The sequence below is a fragment of the Lygodium microphyllum genome, chromosome 16 (assembly GCF_053477565.2).
Source record: "Lygodium microphyllum isolate KBCC chromosome 16, Lygodium_microphyllum_v1.1.10, whole genome shotgun sequence".
In the NCBI taxonomy this organism is placed as follows: Eukaryota; Viridiplantae; Streptophyta; class Polypodiopsida; order Schizaeales; family Lygodiaceae; genus Lygodium; species Lygodium microphyllum.
Window position 1 is genome coordinate 22,172,560 of NC_141150.1, and position 27,109 is coordinate 22,199,668.

Here is a 27,109-nt window from a genome sequence, read left to right on the forward strand (position 1 = left end):
TTCTAGTTTTAGGAACATTCGATGGACTTTTGCATGCTAGGTATGCTTTATGCTAGGTTGTATTGTGGACAAAGATTCTCTTCAATTAAATAATAGAGGTGCCATGGCATGACCACCTACCTACTCATTTGGTATTACTACTCATCTATCTCCTAATCCATGTCCCCCTACCCTTTGTCCTTGCCCCTATCCTCCTACTCCTCAGAGGCCTTTCTTGGTCAACCATCCATTTCTCATCCAACTCCTCCTACATTTATTATGTATCCTCTCCATCCATGCATTGCCCATGGTTAAGACTTAGCAATGGCATTTGATAGGCATGGGCCCGTCATCATTAAGCATTTTTTCCCCTACTTCCAACGCAACTATAGCTATCACTTGTAGGTGCACCCTACACATGCTACATGGCCTATAAATGCACCACACTATAGGTTCCATCCTCGAGACGGGATTGTTCTAGCCTTGAAATATAGTAACTCAATATTTAAGTATGTGAAAGCTATCATGGTTGCCTATTTTGATGCAAATAAATTCACATGACCGATATCAATGCCTTGCAGTAGGTTCAACACCTATCTTGGTAATGTCAGGTGGTTGTCCTACATCTAGAAGCTCACCCCATGTTGGAACCTTGGCTCCACATAAACACCTTCAATGAAGTTGAATATGAGCCTTGAGAGGGAGTAGCATAGAGAGCGATATATATTTGACTCCTAAGTCTAGAGAGAAAGAAGAACAATAATGTTATAGGCATGAGATTGAGGAGGGACTTGAGGAATAGCCAATTGAAGCTATTGTAGCATATTTTGATCATATGTTGGATGCATTGAAAGAGGAGAGGAAGAAGAAGGAACAAGCATGTGTATAAAGTAGTAGATATTCTTCCATTCTCCAAGTGTTTGCTTAAAAAGAATATAAGTAAAAAAAGTTTGGATGCAATGAAATTAACTACTTCACAAAATGTTGAATGGTTTCCTTAGAATCAAGTAATCATACTAGAACATTTCAAGTAAAGTGTGCCTCTACTAGCAAGACAACTAGGGTATGGTTGGAAATCCAAATCTTGTGAACTTGACTCACACTTTTAGTCCTAATAGTGTGGCCCCCAACATTTTCTTAACCTATGTTTTTCCATTCATTACTTCAAAGTTGACACAACCATCTCTTAGTATGACTTCCTCATAACATGAGATGCAATTGTCCATGGTTCAAACTTCATTTTGGTGTGTAGCATATGATGAATTGTCGATGTTGTGATCCCTTTAGGTAGCTCCATGTTGCTTTCCCGACCATGCACCTATTCCATTCTTTGATATGAAGTCTTCTTGGACAAAGGAATATACAATGAAAAGATTGTCATTGCTATTAACAAACCTTCTTATCAATATCACTTGACGATTCAAATGTTATTCCTTAAGGTAGATCCATGCTTCTTGCCTTGCCATGCACTTGCTCCATTCTCCAACATGCTATCTTATTAAGAAATGGAATCCACAATGAAAGGACTATCATTTTTATTAACACCTCTTTCAACAATCAATGGATCAATTGAAGACATATAACTTGACAACGTGCATGCATGCACATGCACATGCGCCATGGGAGCATGTGCGCACATGCACATGCACGCACATACACACACACACACATCCTACTTTAACACATGTGGGCATTTCATAAAGCCATGTACATCTCCAACATGTTGGCATTTACCAAATCCATGTGCGCCACACACACGCACACATGAAGAGCCTAGGGGACTATACAAAAAAGAGAAAGAGAAGCTTCAAGCCATTATCTTTAATATCAACCTTTTAAGAAATTGTCTCTTTTAATACTTTGAAGGAATGTTTAGAGTTTCCATGTAGGTTGGGCAACATTTTGGAGGTTTGGATATGAGGTTTGTTCTTTTCCTTTTGAAACAAACTAGAGTTCCATGACTCATGCCACTGGGTCAAAATATCCATTAGTTGAACTCATTAAATCAATCTCTGCTTGATATGTTTCTTCTATTTTAGACACCCTTTGCCATCTCATTCTCTTCCCCATTTTGGTCATAGTTTTAGGCAAGACTTATATGAACTAAAACATACACACATATAGACCTCATATATTGACAATGCATATGTGCATAGTATGTGTTGTGCTGTTGAGAGTGGAAAAAGACTGAATTTTTGATTGATTTTTGTTGTTTTTGAGGTCTGAATGGTTGATTTTTTATAGATTTAGAGTGATGTATGGTTGTTAATGGAAATGTTTGAGAGTGTTTTGGATGATATTGATTATGTTTTGGAAGTTCATGATGATTTTTAGTAGAAATATGAGGCTCTATGATGTTCTAATAGGTTCTGTTGAGGTTCTGATTGGTTTTGATACCTTCTGTATAGCTTCTGTTTTGTCTTGATTTTCCTCTGTATAAAGCATGGATTGATGATTGATGAAGGTTGAAATATTTTGAAAGCTTATTGAATAGTTTTTGATAGTTTGGAATGGTTTTAGTATGAGTTATGAGGATTTGATATTCTCTAATGACCTTCTGTAACCCTCTGTAAATCTTCTGTAGAGCCTCTGTCTCTGTTCTATCTCTGCCCTGTTTCTGTTCTGTTCTGTTCTGTAGATCTTCTATAAGTGTTCTGTAGAATGTATGTGTGACTTTGGGAATTTTTCTAACTTTTGGAAAGGATGAATATAATTTCAAAAGAGCTAAAACAAATGGAAGAAGTAGCTGCTAAAGAGACTGAAGAGAAGACTGGAGTGATAGAGACAGGAGTATGAAGGGTTATTGTAGTGGCTCTGGTGCCTCTTCGACACAGACATACCTCTTGGGAGGTGTATCCACGACCTAAGAAGGATTATTGAGAGTCATTATTGAGTATTGTAGTGAGGAGATGATGTATTATTGATAGAGAGAGAGAGAGAGAGAGAGAGAGAGAGAGAGAGAGAGAGAGAGTCAGAGATAGCCAATTCTATCAAAACTGTGTATCTGTATATGAGAGATTGAGAGAGAGAACTATGAAGACATTGAAGATGAATACTATGTGATTGATTTCCATTCAAAAATTGTGTATTCTTTTATGTTTCTTGTTCTATTGATGGATTCTATGAAGATGTTGAAGATTATGGTTGATTCTATCAAATCCGTGGGAGATATCTACTATGATACTGCGTGAAGATTTGCTATTTTCCTTGTTTTGGTCATCAAAATAATGAAATAAAAGCTTGTTGATGTTACAAGATAGATTTTCTTGCAATAGAATCCCCTTTTCCTTGGTGTCTCTCTTGGGGCTCCATGTTTTTGGTGCGCAGCCGGGGAAACTTGCCATCAACAAGCATCAGAATAGATTGAAAATGAAAGAAATGGCATTGCCAAGAAGAAAAGAATTCAATGGATGTTTGCAAAGTTCCTTCTTCCACTGAAGAGTTGGAGATTCTCATTATATCAAAGCCACTTTTCAATTAAAAATTTCATCCCACAATGGCGGAAACATGTTACCATCATGATGCAAGCTCTATGCAGTGGAGTGTTTCCTCTTCCTATTGAAGCAACAGAAACTTGCATCTTGGTGGCAAATTGTTTGGGAACAAACTGAAGAATAAAAGCAGAGAGAATGACTATCCATGGAAGATTTAGCATTCATTGAGGAGTTTCCAGACATCATCAAGTGGGATATTGTGAAGAAGCTTCAGGAGATGTGGTCTGTGGAGGTTCACGAAAACAATAAGGAAAAGAGTTGGGATTTGTTTGTGGATGCTCAACAGCAAGATACGTGGGATGCTTGGTGTTCTGACAATCTTCTATTTGTCCAATTAGCAACCCACTGGAAGTTGGTAGACATAGTGTTTTTCACAACATACACTATTGAAACCATCAAAAGCTGGCATTATTATAATGATGGTATGTTACCATGTCTCCCCAGCGCAGAGGAGCGGAAAATAGAAAAAATGAAAATAGCAAAAAAGGCGCAGGATAAAAGCAGAAAAAGGTGCCTTGACCGGGAGCCAGTCCCTCCCTGAAAATTTCAAATGTTCGGGCACAACCCTCAGGAAGCTTCGGTGTCGGCCCGAGGCAACAAAAGAATTAAAATGCAGAAGCGCCCCCTGAATCTTTGTCAAAGAGTTCCAGGCTCGCTCCTGTGCAAAGTGTACGCATTAGTTGGGAATAGGATAAATTAGAATGGTGGGAAATGGGAAAAAGGGCCTAGGCTACGGCCGATCATGTAAAAGAGGAAAAAGGGGATGACCGCCCAAAAAGGATCTAGGGCTTTGTATATAAAGTTGAAAAGTGAATGAGAAGCTCATTCTTTGGTGTGTGGCAAAAAGAGTCTTCTTCTTCCTCTCTTCTTCTCTCCTTCTTGCTTGTGTGTGCTCTTGAGAGAGGGAGTGTGAGAGTGTGACGGAGTGAGTGTGTGTGAGAGTGAGGGATCAAGAGGGTGAAGCTCTTCACCATCTCCTCTTCTCTTCTCTTCTCTTCTCTTCTCTTCTCTTCTCTTCTCTTCTCTTGCGCGCGCGGCTATGGAGGATGGAGCTTGGAGATGGAGGAGGCTTGAGGATGCTTGAGCTAGCATCAAGAATCGTGGAGCTACCGGAGTGTAAGAGAGAGGAGGGTACTCGATCGGGCATCAAGGTAAGCTCACTACACTCGTAGGATTGAAGGCCTGTCTGCTAGGTGAGAGATAGCCATTAGAGCTCGCTTGGAACGATTGAACAATAAGCTCCCACATTTTGGTTCCGTTGCCGGGACCAACGGATTCAAGTTTGGTAGGAAGTTGGGTGTTTTTAATCTTCAAGACAAGTATTTTGGGATATTTTGGTTGTTTGATGATTGGAAAGCATGGAGGATCTATTTCAATTTTTTGCCTTTGATCTTCGTTGCATTTAGCGTAGGTTAGAGTTAGGAAATCGAACCGGAAAAGGGTAGGGTTTACTGTTTCAAAACAGGGCAAAACAGGGAAAAAATCGTGCAAAATGTGCAAAATGCTCGTTAATGACGGCTAAGATCGACAAGAGAGCGATTGGGGGCGTCAACGTCGCATTTGGGAAGGCATATAAGAGCCAGGAGGCCAAAAGAGATCTCATTTGTGCCATTTCAGTGAGAGAGAGAGAGAGAGAGAGCTAGAGAGCCCTAGCCCGTGTGATTTGATCACATCACCGACGCACTTACCGACCCGTTCAGGTATACAAACCTCTCCCTCTACTCCCCTAGATAGGATCTGGAAGTGCATGACCATGGCGCCGGCCTACATTGGGTGAAACGATCGAATTCGCATTCGCGCGGGTTACGTGCGCCGCGTTCAGCCCGTCCGAGTGGCCTCTCCTAGGCCGAGTCCCAGAATCGGCCCTCGGCTCTCGTCACTCGGCCCACTTGGCCAAACCCTGGTCGACCCTCGACCCGTCCGAGGCAACTGTCCAAGTCAACCCACTCGGTCGTCTGAGCTAAAGCTCTTTGCCACGTGGCAGATCCGGCCCTCAGCCCATCCGAGCGACCCGTCCGAGTCTCGAATTCGGCACTCGGCCACACCCGGGATTCGGCCCTCGGCCAAGCGTCATTCGGCCCATCCGAATTACCCTGTCCAAACCTGCCATTCAGCCCGTCCGAATAAAAATCGTCCGAGTCAAATCCGAAGATTCGGCCCTCGACCCCGTGCCTCGGCCCGTCCGAGTGACCGACTCAGACCCTGCAATTCGAACTAGTTGGTCCGAGTGCAACTTTTTGTCAAATCTGTCAGAAATTTGACCTGACCCGGTAAATACGCATTAGCACAACTTGTCGAAACCCTTCGGGCGCTCAGAACTTGATTCTAGCACACGTGATAAGAGAAATTGTAGTACACAGCCGCTCAGCGGCTAGCAGTAGACAGTTGAGGGACCCAAGGACTCGGACGCGAGCCACTGAACCGTAAAACCTGATCGACTGAAAGCGAACAAGGCAACATACAAGGAAACCCTAAACCCTGACTAAACGGCCAGAAAATGGACCTACAAGCCTATCAGGCCCGAAACAAGCGGAAGTGAGTAAGACGTTGGGGAATTGCTTGCGGCACTCACATTGAATTTTCGCACTTGAAGTACACTTAAGAAAGCTGAAAGCCTGATTGGGCACAAGTGCACGAGAAACAACACACTCACCGAGTGACCATAAATTGAGGTTTGTATTTAATAATAAAAGGAACTCACTCAGATAAATCGCTTAAGGAACCCACTAGTAGGAGAAGACCCCAAGACTTAGACAGGTGCTTGAGTGCCCTACTAGTAGGACCTGGAGAAGACACGAAGACACGGAAAGCAACAATATAGAGGACTGGACGCTGCCGGAGCTGCTTGGATTGATTGACAACCTCGTGGAGCTAGAAGCAGAAACAATGTCGGGATCAAGAGGCAAACGAGGAGAGGACCAATTAGACTTAGGAGAATTTCCAACCTCAGTCCAGGAACTGGTCCACGACTATGATCTACTCACTAGGACCGTGATCCAAGGCAGACCTGTAGAGGAAGTGGTAGCAAACCTGGAGGAAGAGAGAAGAGCAATCAAGAGAGCGCTAGAAGGCATAATTGTCTACAACCATGAGCAAAGGGCTAGAAGGCTACAGCAAGACGTGGATATGTACGAGGCTAGATGAGTGCTAGACCTAGTTGGAGCGGCCAAATCTGGACCGAATGTAGAGAGGGAACGGGCAGCAGAGGCTGACATGACATTGAGCGAACTGGTAGCAAAGCGACTCTTGGACCACACGTCCGTTGAACAAAGCGCTACTGCCCTAGCCACCGTGCTACTATCGGGATTGGGAGTCACGCAAGGGGCTAAAGGGTAGGCTAGAATCCCCATCATAGCAAAACAACTAGCTAGATACGAACCTGGCAGTGACCCATACAGCTTCATGGAGCAGTTCGAGCAAGTATGTGAGGCAAACGGTCTTACTGACCCTGCGCAGCGAGCTCAAGCTTTCGGCCTGTGCTTAGGCGATAAGGGGAGGACCTGGTATTCTAGTCTAGATGACGTAGAACGTACGAACTTTGTTTGCCTTAAGGGCCTCTTCATCAAGAGGTTTTCGGAGGCAGGGTATTCGGATAACCTCATCGTTAGGTTGATGAATATCAGTCAAAGGGAGAAGGAGGACGTTAGGGATTACGTCATTCAAGTGCGTAGCCTCTACAAGAGAATCCCTGCCAATGAGCGACCTACTGAGAGGGCAGTGTCTATAGTGTTCATGAACAGGATTCGGAGTGAGGAGCTCTACAAGGCTTTGGCCAGTAACTCCACCTTGCAACGAGATGTGCTAGCTAGAGTTTTCGAGGAGGCAATACGCGTAGATGATCAACTCAGGGAGCGCAGCATGAGGACTACCAACCGAGAAAGTGCAAGCCAGAGGGACCCTGAGAGATCAACTACTTCAGGGGAAAAAGCAACTGCTAGTGTGCAGGATAAGGGAAAGAGTGTAGACCACGACCAGGGGATGGCAGAGATGAGAATGGAGATTGCACGGTTGCAAGAGCTCGTGAGGAAGCCTGTGAGATCTCATGTACAATGTATATATTGCGGCGGCAACAATCACCTCCCAGTTGAGTGCCAAGATCCTAGATCTCGGTCGTGCTCAAATTGCAGTAGATTCGGGCATGATACAGTGCATTGTAGAATGCCGAGGAGATTCCCATACGTGCAGCAGTACAACCCTCCATACTTAGGTAATAGGCCACCTAATTTCTTTGGGAGGGGAGCCCAGTTAGCTCTTCCAGCACCGACTGACTCAAGACCTACCATGCCTAGGCTAGAGATGAACCCAACTAGTATACCCAGACCACCAGGGCCTTTTGTAACCCACATATCTAGCGATGCTCCTGTTCACTTTGTGGAGGAGCCTAATGAGGAAGAAACATATGTCAACCCATACATATCCTATGACGAGGAGGGCAACCCAGTCCTGATGGACTATCGGCCAGTGCCGGTGATGGCTTTAGGAAGAGGAAGAGGCAGAGGCTTTAGAGGGCCCAGCCAGGATCCAGTCACATGCTGGACTTGCGGCCACCCAGGCCACATTTCATCACGCTGCCCAGAATGAGAACAAGCTAACAAGGACAAAGCGGATCTCCGATGCACAGTGTGGAATCACACATCTGTTTCCGGACTGTCCTAGGCGGAAGCCATCAACTAGCTCTGCCAACATGCCATCGGTGCCTTTGGGGCTCTTTGGAGTGGAAACCTTTGGTAGCGAGGATACGCCCATCCCACTACAGGCTATGACGCGAGCTCAAACAAAACATGCAGGCATCTCCTTGCCAGGGCCAAGTAACCTTGACACAACCTCAATAGGAAAGAAAAGCCGGAGGAGACGGAAAAAGAGAACCGATGCAAAGATAACTCTTAAAACCGAGGAAGTGACTACGTTAATAACGGGAAAGAAGGTCCCAGACGCAGAGGCGGAGACCTCAGCTCCTAAGACAGCCGAGCTAGGGAGTGCCAATGTAGGGGAATATCCCCACCCCAAACGGCAGCTCGAGGCTATAGCTAAGGCCAAGGAGTGGGTCAAGGACGCCCAAAAGCACCTCAAGGATGCTCAACCCATATTAGAAGATCCTATTGACGATTTCTCTAGCATGAGCACACCAGTCTCACCTTCAAAACCACAAGCTGCGAGCATACCTACACCACTAGGAGCAACTCAGCAGCAAGGCCAGGGGGAAACTTGCCAGGGCAGACAGAACGCATGGCCTAGAAATGCTAGCCTCAGGGGAAGACGAGAGCCTAGTAGCCTCCTCACAACCTTGTTGTCTACTCTAGTAACTCTAAGCTTGGAAGATCTGCTTAGGCAAAATCATTCCTTGTGGCAGGAGTTAGAAGACTTGATGGAGGGACACACAGGACTTGCGGGTGCTGATCCACAAGATCATGATGCAGTTACACAAATCCCAAGTCTAACTCTACACTCAAATCCTAAGTCTTTGCACATCAATGCTTTTTGGAAAGGCACTGAAATGCACGCAGTTTTGCCCGTCCTAGCCTTAGGAGATATGACGCGAAAAGGAATTGTAGACACAGGCGCAGGTGTTAGCGTACTAAACCATGCTGTCTTAGAGGCATGGGGAAACCCTCCTGTAGAGACTGCCAGGTTTAACGTCACGTTAGCAAATGGAATGAAGGTAAGACCATTCGGGATCTCAAAGAATTGGCGAGTAAAGATTGCCGGTGTGCAATTTTCAGTAAACTTCATTGTCATGAAGGGAGTGGATTATGACATACTATTAGGCCGACCTTGGATGAGGAATGCGCGTGTCATTGAGGACTGGGGCGATGGTTTGATTTTCCTAGGGAACAGAACTAGTGCAATAAGGGTAGAGATGGACACTTGGAAGACGACCCCTATTGACCTAGATGCCATCTCAGCTATGCTGAAAGGCAATACTCAACCGACCAACCCCTATGGATCACTCACTAAATATATTCCTTGCCCTGAGGATGAGAGGGATTGGATGCACGTTTTGGAAACCATTGACCTACCATTCTCGGATGAGGAAGAATTATATCAGCAGGCTGCTAAAGCCGCAACCATGCCAATTGAAGAGCCACTTGTGCCACTCTGCATGATGGCAGGAAGCTCACTCAACCCAGGCAAACTAGCCTCGTTCCATATCCCCAGCAACAAACTAGAGCTTCAGGAAATCGTAGAGTATCTGACCAATAAACTAAAAGGCAACCTAGCTGCTAACTTAAAACCTCTACGTGATCTATTAGCTAAGCCAGAATGGAAATGGACCAAGGTCCATGACCTGAATTTGTTATATAACTGGGCTTTAGTTATTGATGACACGGAGACTGGAGAGGAAAGCTTAGGTGATGATGAGCAGTCAGAAGGACAGGACTCTGATGATGAGGAGTATGAGGACTGTCGCTCTACAGGAGAGGAGAGTGAAGAAGAGATAGATACAATAGAGTACGACACGGAAGGAAAAGCGATAGAACAAATCAGGGCAGACTCGAGGCCTAGGAGAGGAAGGACCAGTCAGAACGAAAACGGAGTCATGCGAATGGAGTGTGACAAATCCTGGCTAGAACGCATAGGAGCCGTGGATTACGAGTAAGCCGGAGTAGCACAACCATGGGTAATCCCAGTGCTCAAGACGGATGCACCTACTACTGAACTACGACCCCCTGGGGAAACACCTTCCTCAAGTGAGGGATGCGAGTTTAACTCAGAGTCAGAAGTCAGCACTGAGAGTGATCCCAAGATGCCACAACCTTCTAAGGTCAAACGCATCAAGGGAGACTTGCCAGTCCACCTGAGGCGCAGGATGCTAAAAGAGGAGGCCAGGAAGCAAGCAAGGGACTCAGAAAGCAGAAAGGCAAAAGAAACCGCAGGATCTACCCAAACGGTTTACAAAATTTAAAAAGGGTGATAGAGTGGTGATTTTGCTAGGTGCGAAAAGACAAGGCCAAACTAGTAAACCAATCGAGGGACTCGCCAAAGTCAATGAAGTTAACTTGGCTGGGGAAGGTGAAAAGCCAAGACCTGTGTTCATTGCAGATGACTTGACTGAGGATGAGGAGACCAAACTTGTTGCACTCTTGCAAGAGTACATTGACGTATTTGCCTGGACATTGGATGAACTTAAGGGAGTCGACCCTAGGGTTGTGACTCATAATATCCCAATGGTCCCTGATGCAGTGCCAACGAAACAACGGCCTTACCCCATGAATCCCAAACACGCCCATGCAGTAAAAGAGGAGATTGATAAACTCATGAGGGCAGGATTCATATATGAGATCGAGCACACGGAATGGGTATCACCTATTGTGATTTCATGAAGAAAAATGGAAAAATCTGAGTGTGCGTGAACTACAAGAAAGTGAATGCCGCTACGAAGAGGGATAACTATCCTTTACCTTACACCGAGCACATGCTTGAGAGGGTAGCAGGTAAAGAAGCCTACAATTTTCTGGATGGTTTCTCGGGCTATAATCAAGTGCAAGTGCACCCCGACGACAGGTACAAGACTGCCTTTGCCACGGAATGGGGTGTATTTGCCTACATTGTCATACCTTTTGGGCTAATGAACGCACCTGCAACTTTTCAACGCCTAATGTGCACTATCTTTAAGGACATGCTTAGGCGCGAACTAGAAGTGTTTGTAGACGACTTATGCTTACACTCTAGTTGGGCCGAACACTTAGAGAAATTGAGAGCTGTCTTTGAAAGGTGTAGGTTGTACCACCTCTCATTGAACCCCTTAAAGTGCCAGTTTTGGGTGGAACACGGATGCATCTTAGGGCACGTAGTGTCAAGGAACGGCATTGCCACTGATTTTTCTAAAGTCAGAGTCATTGTTGACTTACCGCCACCCGATAATTACAAGGGAGTTCAGTGCTTCTTAGGACACACTGGATATTATCGACGCTTTGTACTAAATTACGCACTAATTGCTAGACCATTGTACAAGTTGTTGATAGTGTTCAAGTGGACTGAGGAATGCCAGCGCGCATATGAGGCGCTAAAAAAGGCTCTTACGACTGCACCAATCTTACAAGCCCCAGACTGGAACATAACGTTTCATGTACACATAGACGCCTCTAAGTTCGCTATTGGAGCCGTGCTATGCCAGCCTGGTGAACATAACTTAGATTACCCGGTCAGTTTTGCCAGTAGGCAGCTCACAGAGACCGAGATGAACTATTCCACGACAGAAAGGGAGGGGTTGGCCATGGTATTTGCGGTAAAGAAATTTAGGCATTACCTATTGGCCACTCCCTTTGTCTTCTTTGTTGACCATCAAGCCTTACTATATCTTGTGAACAAGCCTTGCGCTACGAGACGCATAGCTAGATGGTTACTCCTTCTACTGGAGTTTGACTTCTCTGTGGTTGTACGCAAAGGAAAGTAGCATTACATGGCTGACCACATGTCCCACATACCCACAGGAGAAGCCGCTGGACAAGGCATACCTGACGATTTATCGGATGCTCATATCTTTAACCTGTCTAGCGAGAGAGAATTATTTAAAGCTGATCTGATGCCGTATTGGGCCGATGACATAGTGCAAGTGCTAGAAAACAGACTACCTGAGCGACCCATTGAGAAGGCCAGGCTGAGAAGACTTATCCTGAAAATTTAGCCATACCAACTGATAGCCCGGCCAACTCTACAGGTTGGGACAAGACAATTTATTGCGCAGATGCGTATGTGAGCATGAGATGCACAATGCATTGAAAGAAGCACATGGCGGAATCGCTAGAGGACACTTTAGCGGGGACACAATAGCCCGAAAGGTGCTACAATCCCAACTATAGTGGCCCACCCTTTTTCGCGATGCAGCTAAATTCGTAGAGCACTGTGATGAGTGCCAAAGGACCAAAGTGCCGGTGCGGAAAGACAAGATGGAGTTGACCCCTGCCATAGCCCGACAACCCTTTGAAAAATGGGGCATCGATTTTATTAGACCTATCAGTCTTGCAGCACAATATTCCCAAGCTCGCTACATCATAGTGGCAACCGATTATCTAACGAAGTGGGCAGAGGCACGAGCCACGAGGAAGAATGATGCTAGAACCACTACAAAGTTCTTGTGGGAGCAGGTCATTTCACGGTTTGGCAGTCCAATCGAACTTGTAAGCGACCAAGGCATGCACTTCATTAATGAGGTGATTTTCCACTTGCTCTCTACCTTCCTAATAATTCATCGAAAGTCCTCTCCCTATTACCCTCAAGCTAATGGCCAAGCTGAATCCACAAATAAAATCTTAGTCAACGTGCTTACAAAGGTCGTGTCTACTTCAAGAAGTGGTTGGGACAACAAGCTAATGGCAGCCTTGTGGGCCTATCGCACATCTTATAAAACGGCTATAGGACAGACGCCTTTTAGGCTGACGTATGGAACTGAAGCCATTTTACCCTTAGAATTCCTCATCCCTAGCTTAAGGCTAGCAGTCCAGGAGTGTTGGGAGGGAAGAGAGGCTTGGACCAATTGCTTAGCTAGAGCGCCTAACGGAGACCCGACTCCTCGCCACTCACTCTCTGATTCGTGAGAAGGCTCGACGAAAGATGTGGTTTGACAAGCATGTCAAACAGCGAGACTTTGAACAAGGGGACCTTGTTCTGCTATACTCTGTAAAAGGACATAAACAGAAGATGAAGTTTTGGGGGCTAGGGCCTTTCAGAGTACGCATGATTGGTAGAACAGGAAATGTTGAGTTAGAGACACTTGAAGGTGAAGGAATAGGCTTTTTTCACGGCAGCCGCATAAAGAAGTACTATCCTCCTTCCCATCCATTACATGAGCCACCCATGCTAGAACCCCCAATGAACATCTGCATGGCTACTATAACCGACCTTACAGATCAGGACGAACAAGTAGTGGCACCGGCGTACCTATGAATCACAGTCGCAGCAGGAGCGACGTATTCTTTTGATGCCTTGATTGATGAAGGTGCCAACTACAACTTCTTGACACATGACCATTGGACACGCATTGGTCAACCGAAACTACATCCCACTAATGCCAAACTCACCCCGTTTGGGGATACTGCTTATTCACTCTTAGGGAAGTGCAAGGTAGTCATTTCCATCGAGTCTGAAAGTTTACCAGCTTTCTTCCATGCGTTGCCTGACACTAAAGGAGCCGGTAATGTGTCACTATTGGGTCGTACTTTCAAGAAGCAAACGAACTGTAATGTGGATTACAACCTAAACCCGCATTCATCTTGCTATAGGCAATGTGCGTATAGTGACGACTTTCAGCAAGGGCTGTCCTGATTCCTCCACCATTACGAAGCCGCCGGTAGAAACCCCTACGACCACGCTCCAGCCTGAATCTAAACAGAAGAAAACTACGGCCTCATGACAGGCTCTCGACCCTAGGCCCAAACCCACCAAGAGTGCTCACAAGGCCAAGGAGTCCAAGCTTATATGGGTGCCAAAACGGCAAAGACCACATCCGGACAGACCACCCAAACGTGATTCTAAATGCCAAAATAATCAGCCATCACGGCCTAAGAGGCAGTCTAGACGCTATCGACGTAGACACGCAACCACGCCGCGATGGATCCCCAAAGATCTCTTGTGAGCACAAGGATACTACGAGGGCAACCCCTGGATTTGGGTGCCTAAAAATGGCCAGTTAAAAAGCTCATCTACAAGCAATCTCACCCCAATGAGGGAGGCTTGCACACGTGGTGCCCAAGGCATAGTCAGCAAACCATCGTCAAGTGTGGCTAGTAAGCCCCAACTCATCTATCGACCAAAGCAAACACCACAAGCCTTAAACTTACCTAATCCAGAGAACTTAAAAACCCCTATGACTGCTCACTCAGAACCCATCACAACTCCCATGCCCCCAGAGCTTCCTACAGCACCTCAAAGTGCTTCAGAGTGCAAAGCCCAACCTGTGACACCAATGATGGAGTCACCACTATCCAGTCCAGTTGCACCATCCCCACCAACAGGTCTTAAACCTTCCTATGCGATACGACCTTTCCTCTCCTTGGCTAAAGACCTCGCCGTGACTTCTGGGGATGACTTAATAACCTGCATCAAGATGTTGGACAAAACTTTCACTACATTCGCTAGAAGTTATGAGAGGCTAGACCTAGGTCTTCTTGACAAAACACTTGCTTTGGATGTTCGTGCATTACCATGCACTTGGGAAGAATACGAACTTATGACCACTAAATTCCCCAAAATTGCTGCCGAAGTGATAGCAAATGACGAAATCTCAAAGGAGCAAGCTATCCTCAGAAGACTAATCACTTCATATTGTAAGCCCCCTCGTTCTGTTCCTGAACACGAGTTGCAAGAGCTCACGCAGATGGCAAGCTCACCTTCCACGTTCTTGCAGCAGTGGTTTGCTCTGAGAATCCAATGGGAGAAAAAAGATTGCCAGATAATGACGGATAATGACCAATGCTGAGCAACGCAGGGCAGTTAAAACCATCGAATATGACCCTACTTATGTGGCACCTATCTTGTTTAGGGTTTTGGCCATCACCCGCAACCAGCATTTAGACGACCATGTGCTCGCTCACCCCTACATTGACCAATTCCTCACGGAAGAGGAATTACATGTTGCCAGCCGCCTTAATACTGGAGATCTCTTTCACGATGTCTTGACCTACGTCTCCCAATTCTCCATCCAATCGTCTACTCTTGATTGTCATGCTCAACTGGAATACAATCCAAAATTCTACACGTGGCTTCTTCACACGTAACTCCTACCCCAACAGGCCCAAAGCCCCTCACCTTTTAATCCCCAATCCTAGGGAGGATTCTTTTCTAAGCCGGAAGGGGAGGGGGTATGTGGGTATGTGGTGAAGGTGAAAGGAATCAGATAGGAAATGAATAAAAAGGGGGTACAGTAAAGTAAATGTAGTGCAAAGTGTAAGCATATAGTATGAAAAAATGGCTTTCTAAAAAATTCATTCAAGAGTTTTTATTCTCACATAAACAGCAAAGTGATATGTGGAAAATGCTAACGAAAGTTACGAATTATGGCAGGAACAGAAAATGTCGCAGCAAGACCGCGCCCATCGACTCCCGTTCACAGATGAGGAAAGGGAGCAATATCGCATCCATCTAGAGAACCGCGCCTTCGGCCAGCTCAAGTTCCGAACCATCCACAACATCAAAGTCGTGGTGGCCAAGGAGGAAGCAGCAAGGAGGGTAGTGGAACAATGCAACCTTACAGGTATATTGAAAAATTCTTGCAGGAGCTGGATCACCTAAAATGCATAGAATTCCTCAGAACATACAACCCGGACCAAGAAGGTGGAATTGTAACAGCGGGCCGAGGAGAGGGTGCAAAGCAGGTGCAAGTCCGGTTAGATCCAGCCTTGGTGGAAAAGGCTTTGGGATTGGTACCAAGGATAGAAAGGAGACAAAAAAAGGATGTTTATGCCTTGCTAAAAATGAAGAAGAAAGAGGTGCTCACGAACGATGGCATAAGCATCTAGGACATCCCTGACACAGAAGCCAGGTTGCAGGCCAAGTTGGTACATGTGCTCTTCTTCAGCCAACGTTACAATTCCTTAATGCATTGAATTAGCGTGCCAGTGCTGGAGAACATAGCAGCCCACACCCTAGATGAGGTAGATTGGAATGGTTACATGCAGAAAATGATTGATCAAGCGGCCAAAGCGCTAGCCCTAGGAAGTGCACCAACAAGAGGAGAATCTCCGGCTTCTAAAGTTACGGAAAGGAAGAAAGCCTCCTCCAAGGACTCCTTCATCGGGTACGGAGGAGTCCTGACTGCACTCATCCAAGAGGTAGTAAAGGAAGCATAGGAGGCGGAGGAGGGAGAAGGAGAAACGCCAGAGAGGTCGTTTCCTTGCCAGGACAAAGACAGGTCCACCGACAGAACGGAAACAGAAGAAGAAGGGGAGGGACAGACTAGCAAAAAGACAATCAGGATAACGAAGAAGCTGACACAAAGGAAGAAGAAGAATGATGAAGGCAGGAAGAAGGAAAGGGAAGACTTGGAAAGGGTGAAGAAGGAATCCCTAAAGGAAGCAAAGGAGAGAGAGAGAGAACAAAGAGACAGGAGGAGAAGAGGGAAAAAGAGGAGTTACAGAAAGCAAAGGAGATGTCAAAACAAGAAGCAAAAGAGGAGAAAAGGAGGGAAAAAGAACAGAAAGGGAAAACGAAGGAGGAGCAGAAAAAAAGGGAGGAGGAAAGAAAGAGAAAAGCGGATGAGGAAGAGGAGGAGCTACGAAGAAAGGAGGAAAAGGATCTGGCGGAGGCCACCCGTCGGTCCATTGAACAACAATGCCGAGCAGATGAACTAAGGAACCTGAGCCCGCGCAGAGAAGAGGAGCCAGCGTCTAGCACACAAGTACCAAAGTTTGTGCCACCTCCAGTCCCTGAAGGCAAGGGCAAGGCCCCGCTCCATCCGATCCCTACCCTCCTGGTGCCTTCCGCGGAACTCACCACCATCACCCCCAGCATCCTAACTAGTGCAGATGTGTCAAACTTCGTGGCGTGGATGTAGTATTTCATCAACAAGGAGATGGGCCAGGGGCAGAGTACGGAGACTACGGCCACAGGACAGAAGAGGCCAGCCACGGATGTGGAGTCCAGGCAAGAGCCCAAAAAGCAAAAAGTCGAAGCCTCAACCTCGCCCATTCACACAACGATGACGCCATCAGCTAATTACGATGAATACGTCGCCAAGCTGCTCTCCCAATTGGAGAGAGCGAAGGAGGAACACAAGATAGCCGTGGCTGAGTTGGCAGCCAAGAAGGAAATAGTGGCCGCCTTCGAGCTGGATAAGACAATAATGATAGCCTTGCAGCACCGGGAGATTGCAGATCTGAGACAAGAATTGAAGGCTAGGGATGAGAGGGAGGGACATTGGAGGCAGCTGCTCGAAAACGAGACTCAAGAGTTAGTAAACATGCAAAGAGAGCACAAGCTCCTAATAGTGCAGTACTAGGAGCTTGCTGCGCAATCTGCTCAGATTGATGCACTCGTGAGGGAGCTGAATGCCAGGGACGAAGAAAGAAAACGAGGCATGGAGGAGCAGCAGGAGGAACTCAAGCGCCTGACAAATCAGCTGACCTCTGAAAGAGGAGAACAAGAAAGGCTAGTCAGGGAACTAGAGGATTATGAGCAGAAAATCATGATGCTGACCTTAAGACAGGGAGAAGGCTTGGAAGTAATGAACAAAAGGGCAGAGGAGTGGGCTGCGCACAACGAAAAGAGGGTGAAGACACTGGCACGGCGCCTTGCTCTGACAGAAAAGGAGAAAATCATCGCAGAAAGCAAGGTGGAGGCAGCCCAAGTGGCCTTCAGCACCACTCAACAGAAGGCCTTCCTCGACACCATCCTGGACGCCACGCACGTAGCGTAAGGAGAGCCACTGGAGGCAATGCAAAGAAAGCTCGGCATGGCAAGAAGAGCCCTACACACTGGACTACAGATGCCACCATTGCCTGCGGAGGTTAGGTTGAGTTTGGATGAACAACGAAAATACCTAATGCTAGCCGGCCTAACCCCCCAGGAGATAGACGCCCTCGGATTCGAGGAAGAAGCAGCACACGCAGAACGGCAGGGGGAAGAAGCAGAGCTGGAAATCGATGTGAATCGATTCAGGGAAGATATAGTCCCACAACCCCCCTCACCGCAAGCCCAAGACCCGCCACAAGGGGACCCAACTGCAAAAGGAAAAGCCATCTCTAAAGAAAGACGCAAAAAGCTGGTGGAGGAGGCCAGATAAAAACTGAGAGCCAAGCCAGCCATGCTACCGTCTGCACCTCTCCCTCTGTGCCCAGATGATCTTCCTGCAGGATTCCACGCAGAACTGGTGGTGTGGGAGATACATGAACTAGGAAAGGATCCATTCCCCTTCAGTTTCCTCCTACCCAACAGTCTGCGGAGGGTCCTGCGCTCAAAGTGATGGACGAGGTAATCGCGGTCGGTGGCCGGTTGGGGAAAAAATGGCTGGAAGAGTGGGAAAAGACCCCAACCTCTTGGGGCACAGAAGCAGCTGACTACTGGCAAGATAAAGTTTTTGAAATCCCCCACACTGTACAAAACTACAAGAGCCAACCCCTGTGGAGGAGGCGAGTATGTGACATAAGCATGCTCGCCTGGATGGCGTTTTGTAATACCCTGCCATTCGAGCGGAACGACCCTACCTACATGGCGTACCCTCGAAGGATAGGGGTAGATTTTGATGCCACCCTCCACGGGCGGTATGACTTTCCCATTATTTATAACTCCACTGTAGTATCCTTTGAGCACGCTCTTCTTTTTACCGCAGAAAGCCTAGACGAGTCTATGATGCGCTTCCTTGCGGACTTCTCCTCATGTCCTGACCCCGCTTTTATAACCACTTGTAATTATCTTAGGTTACTTAGGCTACTTCTTAAGCAGGACCCGACTCCACAAGAGCGCAGCCTGGCTCCCTTATTCTTTGACCCTAACGTTATAGATAATTGCGCCATGGCTCGTCTCATGATGAGGGCTAGTCTCCTTCCCTCTTTTTGCCTAGCCCTCCTAGAAGACATGAACGATAGCCAATTTACTAGATGCAACCACCCCTTCCTCTCCACCACCTCCCTTCATGTACGCATGAATCTGAAAGATTACATGCAAAGTTGCCAGTTTTTGAGCAAGTCTATCCGACCCCCTTCTCCTCCTCATTTCGATCAAGACAATTAGGCCTATGTATCATTTCAGAAAAAAGAAGAAGAAGAAGAAGAAGAAGAAGAAGAAGAAGAAGAAGAAGAAGAAGCACCACAGTCACTGCACCTAGGGTTCTCGCTAGCCCCCTCCCCCACTTCACGCTTAGGGCACATCAAGGGCAGGACTTTCAGACCTATCACCCTAAGACTCGCACCACACCTCCAACGAAGCACGAACTGGGTCCTCAAGTGTGGGACGTTACCAAGGGCTTACCAAGGTTAGACCCATCTCCCAGTTCCACTGCCATGTGCACCACACACTACACGGCGAGCAGACACACCCCTTAGGGAGTGCACAACTTTTCTTGCAGGTTATGTTCAACTCTCAAGAAATGGCTACCCGTAGAAGAAGATCACCCACGGCACCCTTTAATGACCCAAACTTCTTTTCATGCGCCAGCCTCCAACCATCTGCTGATGGTCACCATGATCGAACCAAGTCAAGGTAGAATTGCCATTGGCATAGATCTTGGAACCTCATCGTCCAAAGATCCATGCCCAACGCCTCAAGATCCACGGATCGCTTATTGATTCCACAAGCCTGAAGACCTTCAACTCAAAACTGAAGACTTTCAACTCAAAGACAAGGATCTTCAATCAAAGCCACGGGTTTTCAAGACAAACAGCGTTCGGGGGGTTTCTCCAGAATAAATCCCTCCAATACCATCCTCCTAAGGGATTGCTTATTGCTTCAAGCATTTCTGATACTCAAAAGATGACCGGCTACATAAGGGGCGCCACAACAGTGTGAAAGATACCGAGTATCTTCATGGAGCCTAAAGCACGCCGGAATCTTTCCTGGTCATCGTCCCCAACCTCCATCACCTATCATTCCCCCAACCACCCACCTACCTGTTCCGCCCAGCAACCTACCTAACTAGCCACTACATCCCACCCTAGTGCCATGGGACTGGCACTTGGCTAGGAGGGGGTAATATTACCGTGTTTCCGCAGCACAGAGGAGCGGAAAATGGAAAAAATGAAAAAAGCAAAAAAGGCGCAGGATAAAAGCAGAAAAAGGCACCTTGACCGGGAGCCAGTCCCTGAAAAATTCAAATGTTCGGGTACGACCCTCAGGAAGCTTTGGTGTTGGCCCGAGACAACAAAAGAATTAAAATGTGGAAGTGCCCCCCGAATCTTTGTAAAAGAGTGCCAGGATCGCTCCTATGCAAAGTGTACGCATTAGTTGGGAATAGGATAAATTAGAATGGTGGAAAATGGAAAAAAGGGCCTAGGCTACGGCCGGCCATATAAAAGAGGGAAAAGGGGATGACCGCCCAAAAAGGATTTAGGGCTTTGTATATATAGTTGAAAAGTGAATGAGAAGCTCATTCTTTGGTATGTGGCAAAAAGAGTCTTCTTCTTCCTCTCTTCTTCTCTCCTTCTTGCTTGTGTGTGCTCTTGAGAGAGGGAGTGTGAGAGTGTGAGGGAGTGAGTGTGTGTGAGAGTGAGGGATCAAGAGGGTGAAGCTCTTCACCATCTTCTCTTCTCTTCTTCTCTTCTCTTCTCTTCTCTTCTCTTGCGCGCGCGGCTATGGAGGATGGAGCTTGGAGATGGAGGAGGCTTGAGGATGCTTGAGCTAGCATCAAGAATCGTGGAGCTACCAGAGTGCAAGAGAGAGGAGGGTACTCGATCGGGCATCAAGGTAAGCTCACTACACTCGTAGGATTGAAGGCGCGTCGGCTAGGTGAGAGATAGCTATTAGAGCTCGTTTGGAACGCTTGAACAATAAGCGGTCCGTGGGTCTTGGCGATTGAGCGAAAGCTCTCACATGGTACAACAACGATCCTAAGAAGAATGAGTTTTGATACTTTCAGAATGGAATATCTCCCCCTCTGTAGTGGTTTGAAAGATGAATTCAGAGACATTGAAAAGAAGGAGGTAGAGGAGATGTTGGCCAGAGAATCCCCAAGAGACTGAAGCCCTCTCTGATTCTATTCTGTTGAGTGCTAAACAACAAGTTGGAGCCAAGCCCTTGATGAATGACGCAATCAAGAGACAAGCGTTAGAACGAGTCTAGAGGTACGTGAGAAGAGAGAAGACAAGAATCAAGGCTCAGAATGAGCTCGCAGCAGAACCTCCTTTGACGCCCTAAAAGCACTCTTTACAGAAGTTTCCATGGCGACTCAAGGTCCCCTTCCTAGTCGGATTCGTCTTGGAAATATTGATGAGAGGCCAGCAAATGTAGCCCCATTGCCAATTTTTAAGGGAGAGTACAATGAAGACCCTGATCTTCATGTAGCAGAGTTTATGGTAGCATGTGTGGCTAACAATGCAAGAACCCCTGAGCATTGGTTAGCAATATTCCCCACCACTTTCAAGGGCGCGGCGCTTCAATGGTATGAGAGACAAGCAGTAGGAACTTTTGGCACATGGGACGGGCCTTCCTCACTAAATTCAGGCATGAAGGTTTTGAAGAGCGAATGCAAGAGGAGTTCATGAACCTAAGTCAGTCCTCTAGAGAAAGAGTAGAAGCTTATGTCTCGCAAATGGAATCTATCCTGAAGAGATGGACTAACCATCATTTGGACAAAGGTATTCAGAAAGGAGTGTTTCTCAGAGGCCTACAACTAGAAGTTCGCAAGTTCGTGGAATTGAGAAGACCAGTTAATCTGCAAGATGCAATGCAGTGGAAGGTGCAAGATTGTATGACGAAGTTGAAGCAAGGTTGTCAATGACTCCAGGAAGAGGAGTCTTATCTCCTCCCATGCCAGGAATGGTATATCCACCAAATGCAATTCCAAGGACAGTTCCCTACCCCTATCCCTAGATGCAAACAGTGCCGCAGTATAATGCACCTAATCCATTGTGGTGGCCACAGATGACAATGCCTCAAATGATGGTTCAACCACAACAATAGTGGCCTCAAACAGTTCTTGCAATGGTGACTCAACAATAGTGGAACCCTACCAACTGGAATCAACAACCCCAAGTCTCAACAGGAGCTCTGAATCAAAACCAAAACAGAGGACCCTCTGGATCAACCCAATTAGTGTACGCAATAATTACAGAAGCTTCCCAAAACCCTACTACGAGCACTTCAAGAGGTGAAAATCTAAAGGACTACTTATCCAACTCAGTTTGCAAGTATCAAGAAAGAGCTTATGGATGTGATTACAGAGCAGCTACAGACGTTGAAGGTGAATACTGCTAATATATCTACTCCTACGGGAGCCGGAAGAGATGTGATGTATTCTAATACATGGTGCAGAAAGTGTCATCAAGCGAGACATTTAGCCATTGAATGTACCCGAAAACCAACCATTCCTGGAGCCTTTTGTTCCTACTGTTTGAGGAAGAACCATACAGAGGATATTTGCTCTCTGAAAGAGATGCACGAACGAAGACTGAAGGATGAAAATGCAAGATTCAACTTGCTAGAATCCAAAATGAAAACACAAGATATTGGACCAAAGCCTAGGGAATTTGGTCCTAATTTCGGTCCAACGAGGTTTCCCTCTCAAAGTTACAGAGGAGGACAGTCTGGCGGTGGTCAAAGATCAGAGGTGGAATGTTATAGGCGTGGAGAAAAGGGTCATATCTCTCCGAATTCCCCAAACCCTAGACGATCTGTGGATTACAAGCCCTTATGCAACCGATGCAAAGGAGAAGGCCACATTGCAAAGGGCTGTCCAAGTCCAGCCCTTGTCAAGGCCAATGCCACTGATAGCCAATAGAAGGCACAAGAGCCTGCCTCCAATTTGGTAGAGTTAGAAGTTGCCGCTATCACACGTGCCAAGAAGAAGGAACTAGCTATCTAGAAAGAGAACAACTCTCTTGCTAAGACTGTGAAGTTCAACCTGCCAACAGAGGGACAAAGTAGTATAGGACTGTTGGGGGTAAAAGTGCCTCTGCCTAGCCGATCGTGTATTACTACACTGACAGTCACCGCCATTGCACACTGTAGAGGTGGTGGGTGCCCGTCACTGTTACTTTATTCTTTATTCTTTTAGTGACAGTTTGAATAAAGGAAGGCCTGGTCACATTGTGACTGTTGGAGTTCCCATTTCTAGTCTCTCCCTTTCTTGCTCTTGCTCTCCCGCCATAGCTCTTGAGTCCAACCTTCGATCCGTCACTCCCTTTCAACTGGTATCAGAGCTTTTCTTTCCGACTCTTGAGCTTGGATCGTGGCATTCTCAGCATCCCATCAACTCCCTACTTGCATTGGGTCTCCTTCTCGGCAGCCATATCTGACTCCTTCGAGCTCCCGTCACTCCTCGGCTTCCCGAGCACCTTCCCGGCATTGTTGGGCACCTTTAGGGCATTACATCAGAGGTATTTGATCATTTTCTTTAGGGTTTACTTTAGTTCTTAGGTCTCACATGCTGTAAACAAGATTGGGGCAGCCACCATTGAAACTCCCTTGCTTTATATCTCACTTGCCTTTGAACAAGACTTGCTGGAGCTTTGTTTGAGGCCTTCCTTGGCTTTAACCGGACCCCTCCAAAGCTTGGCCACCATTTTTTGCAGCCCCAACATTTACAGTTGGTGGAATCACACAGCCCTCCCATATGTGTCTTCAGCATTGACAATCACAACAACAGATCTCCCCCCTCCATTGGCACTTGGAAAGGCTCCATTTCGGGCATATGAACATGCTTTGATGCTTGGTTTTGATGGTTGATGTGTTGGCATAGCATTTGGACTGATTTAATACTCTTTTGGGACTGTTATAACAGTCCACATGCAGTTTGTGGGAGCTTTCGCTCAACAGCCAAGACCCATGGACCACTTATTGTTTCAAGCGTTTCAAGCGAGCTCTAATGGCTATCTCTCACCTAGCCGACGCGCCATCGATCCTACGAGTGTAGTGAGCTTACCTTAGTGCCAATATGAGTTGCCTCCTCTCTCACACACTCCGGTAGCTCCACGATCCTAGATGCAAGCTCAAGCATCCTCAAGCCTCCTCCACCTCTCCAAGCTCCATCCTCCATAGCCACGCGCAAAAGAAGAGAGAAGAGAAGAGAAGAAAAGAAGAGGAGATGGTGAAGAGCTTCACCCTCTTGATCCCTCACTCTCACACACTCACTCCCTCACACTCTCACACTCCCTCTCTCAAGAGCACACACAAGCAAGAAGATGAGAAGGAGAGAAGAAGAAGAAGACTCTTGTTGCCACACACCAAAGAATAATCTCTTATTCACTTTTTGAACTTTATATATACAAACCCTAAAATCCCATGGGTTCCCATCCCTTTTTTACATGACCGGCCATTGTGGCAAGGTCCTTTTTTCCATTTTCCTCTTCTAGCCTTATGTCTCTAGCCTACACCCGTCTAGTATTTTACAATTGGCACAGGAGGGAGCCTGGCGCTCTTTTACAAGAGTTTTTCGAGTTTTTTGAGACGCCCTTCATTTAAAATTGCGCTTTTTTGCCCTGGCTTGGTTTTGGAGTTCACCTACGTGTCTTTGCTCTTTTTCCATGTTTATCTGCTTTTTTTCTTCCTCTTTCCGCCATCTCGACCTAGGGCCCTCTCGATTTGGGGTTAACATTACCCCCCTCCTAAACAGGTGCCAGTCCCATTGCACTTCGATGTTGGGTTGGTTTAAGGGTGAGGGCCACGTAAACTCAGATGCTTGTGGAAGCTTAAGAATGATGTTTTTTGGAGTAGCTAATGGACGTCATGGGTGGGCGAGGGCCTCCGAAGTTGATGGTTTGGCGCTTTTGGGGTGCTTGAAGGAGAATGTGTGGTGCCTACCTAAGGGGAGTGCTTTCCTCAGCGTGTTGATGCATTGTGCTCGTGCTACTAGAATGGGGAGGTGGGTCTAACCGTAGGCGAGCCTAGGTGATATCCCACCCTTGAGGACCCCATTTGTGCCAAGGGGGTGCGGTGCCAGTGGCTTAGGGTGACATGTCTAACCCAAGGTGAGGGTTATCTCCCTGGGTGTGTCCTGCACTTGATGGGCCCTAAGTGTGAAGTAGGGGAGCAAAAAGGGCTAGGGGGTTGGGAGTGGAGCCGACCAACCGAAGCCACCGGACATGCCTAACTTAAGAACCCCTAGGTGTAGTGATTGTGCTTTTTGTGGTGATAAGTGCTTCTACAAGTGGGTGATGTTGACCAGTCAGTTTTTTTTTTTTGGTGGAATGAATGATAGTTAGGCCTAATCCTCTTCGTCTAAACAAGGGGGGGAAGGAGGGCAGATGGATTTGCGCAAAAATTGGTGGCTTTGCATGTACCCTTTCAGGTTCATGCGGACCTGGAGAGAGGTGGTGGAAAGGAAGGGGTGATTACACCTAGTGTCACTCATGTCCTCTAGGAGAGCTAGGCAAAAGGAAGGTAGTAGGCTAGCTCTCATCATTAAGCGGGCCATAGTGCAGCTATCAATAGCATTGGGGTCAAAAAAGAGGGGAGGCAATCCATTTTCCTGCGGTTCCGGATCTTGCTTGAGTAGGAGCTTAAGAAGCCTAAGGTAATTACACGTAGTTATGAAAGCGGGATTGGAACAGGAGGAGAATTATGTGTGGAAGCACGTCATGGAGTCGGTTGGGCTTCCTAAATCAAAAAGTAGAGCATCCTCGAAGGAGGTGGCATTGGAATTGTAGATGATAGGGAAGTCATGCCTCCCATGGAGGGTGGCGACAAAATCCATGCATACCCTACGAGGATATGCCATGAATGTGGGGTCATTCCTCTCGTTGGGTAGGGTGTTGCAAAATGCCATCCAAGCGAGCATGTTAATATTACATATTCGCCTTCTCCAAAGGGGTTGGGAGTTGTAGCCCCTTACAGTGTGTGGCACTTTGTACACTTTGTCTTGCCAAAATTCTGCTTCCTCCATGCCCCACAGAGTGGGGGTCTTTGCCCTGTTATCCAGCCATTTTTGGCCCAGTCGGCTGCCAGCCGTGATCACCTCATCGGCAGGACCCTTCTCAGGCTGTCAGGCATAAGGAAGCTGAAAGAGAAAGGGTCCTTTTCGATTTCCTGCCGCTCCCAGACCACTAGCTCCGTGTGGAATTACATTGGGAGGTTATCGGGGCATGGTGGGAGGGATGCAGATGGCCACACGACAGGCTTGGCCTGCAACCGCCTTCTGACTTCTTCTACCAACTTTTTCCGTCATTCCTTGAGCGTGGCTTGTCTGTCCAGGGGCGGGTCAAGTGGTTGTTGTTCCTGAATGTGCGGCGAGGAGGGTTGCGGGATCACATCTTCTCTGAATCTATTCATGTCGACTTCGAGTTCAGCTTCCTCCCCCTGCCGGATTCCCTCTGGTGCTCTCTCTTCAAATCCTAGGGCATCCACTTCCTGGGGGGTTAGGCCGGCCAGCAGTAGGTATTCCTGTTGCTCATCCAGGCTCAGCTTAACCTCTGCAGGTTGGGGTGGCAATTGTAGTCCTGCGCATAGGGCTCTGCGTGCAATGTTGAGCTTCCTTTGTGCCACCTCCAACGGCTCTCCCTCCTCTGAGCGGGTAGTGTCCATGATGATGTCGAGGAAGGCTTTTTATTGGGCACCGAAGGCCACTTGGGCGGCTTTTGCCTTGCTCTCTGCAATGATCTTTTCCTTTTCTACCAGAGCAAGGCGCCCTGCGAGTGTCTTCACCCTCTTTTCATTATGCACCACCCACTCCTCTGCTTTCTTGTTCATTTCCTCCATGCTCTCCCATTGCTTCAGGGTCAGTATCATGAGCCTTTGCTCTTGGTCCTCCAATTCCCTGATTAGCCTCTCCTGTTCTTCTCTTTCAGAGTCCAACTGATCGGTTAGGTGCTCAATCTCTTCTTGCTGCTTCTCCATGTCCTGCTTTCTTTTCTCATCCCTGGCGTTGAGCTCAGCCATGAGCTCTTCAACTTTAGCAGTTTTTGTAATGAGCTCCTGGTATTGCATTATTAAGAGCTTATGTTCTCTTTGCATCTTCACCAGCTCCTGTGTTTCATTCTTGAGCTGCTACCTCCAGTGCTCTTCTCTGTCATCCTTAGCCTTTATTTTCTGCTTGAGATCTGTGATCTCCCTTTGTT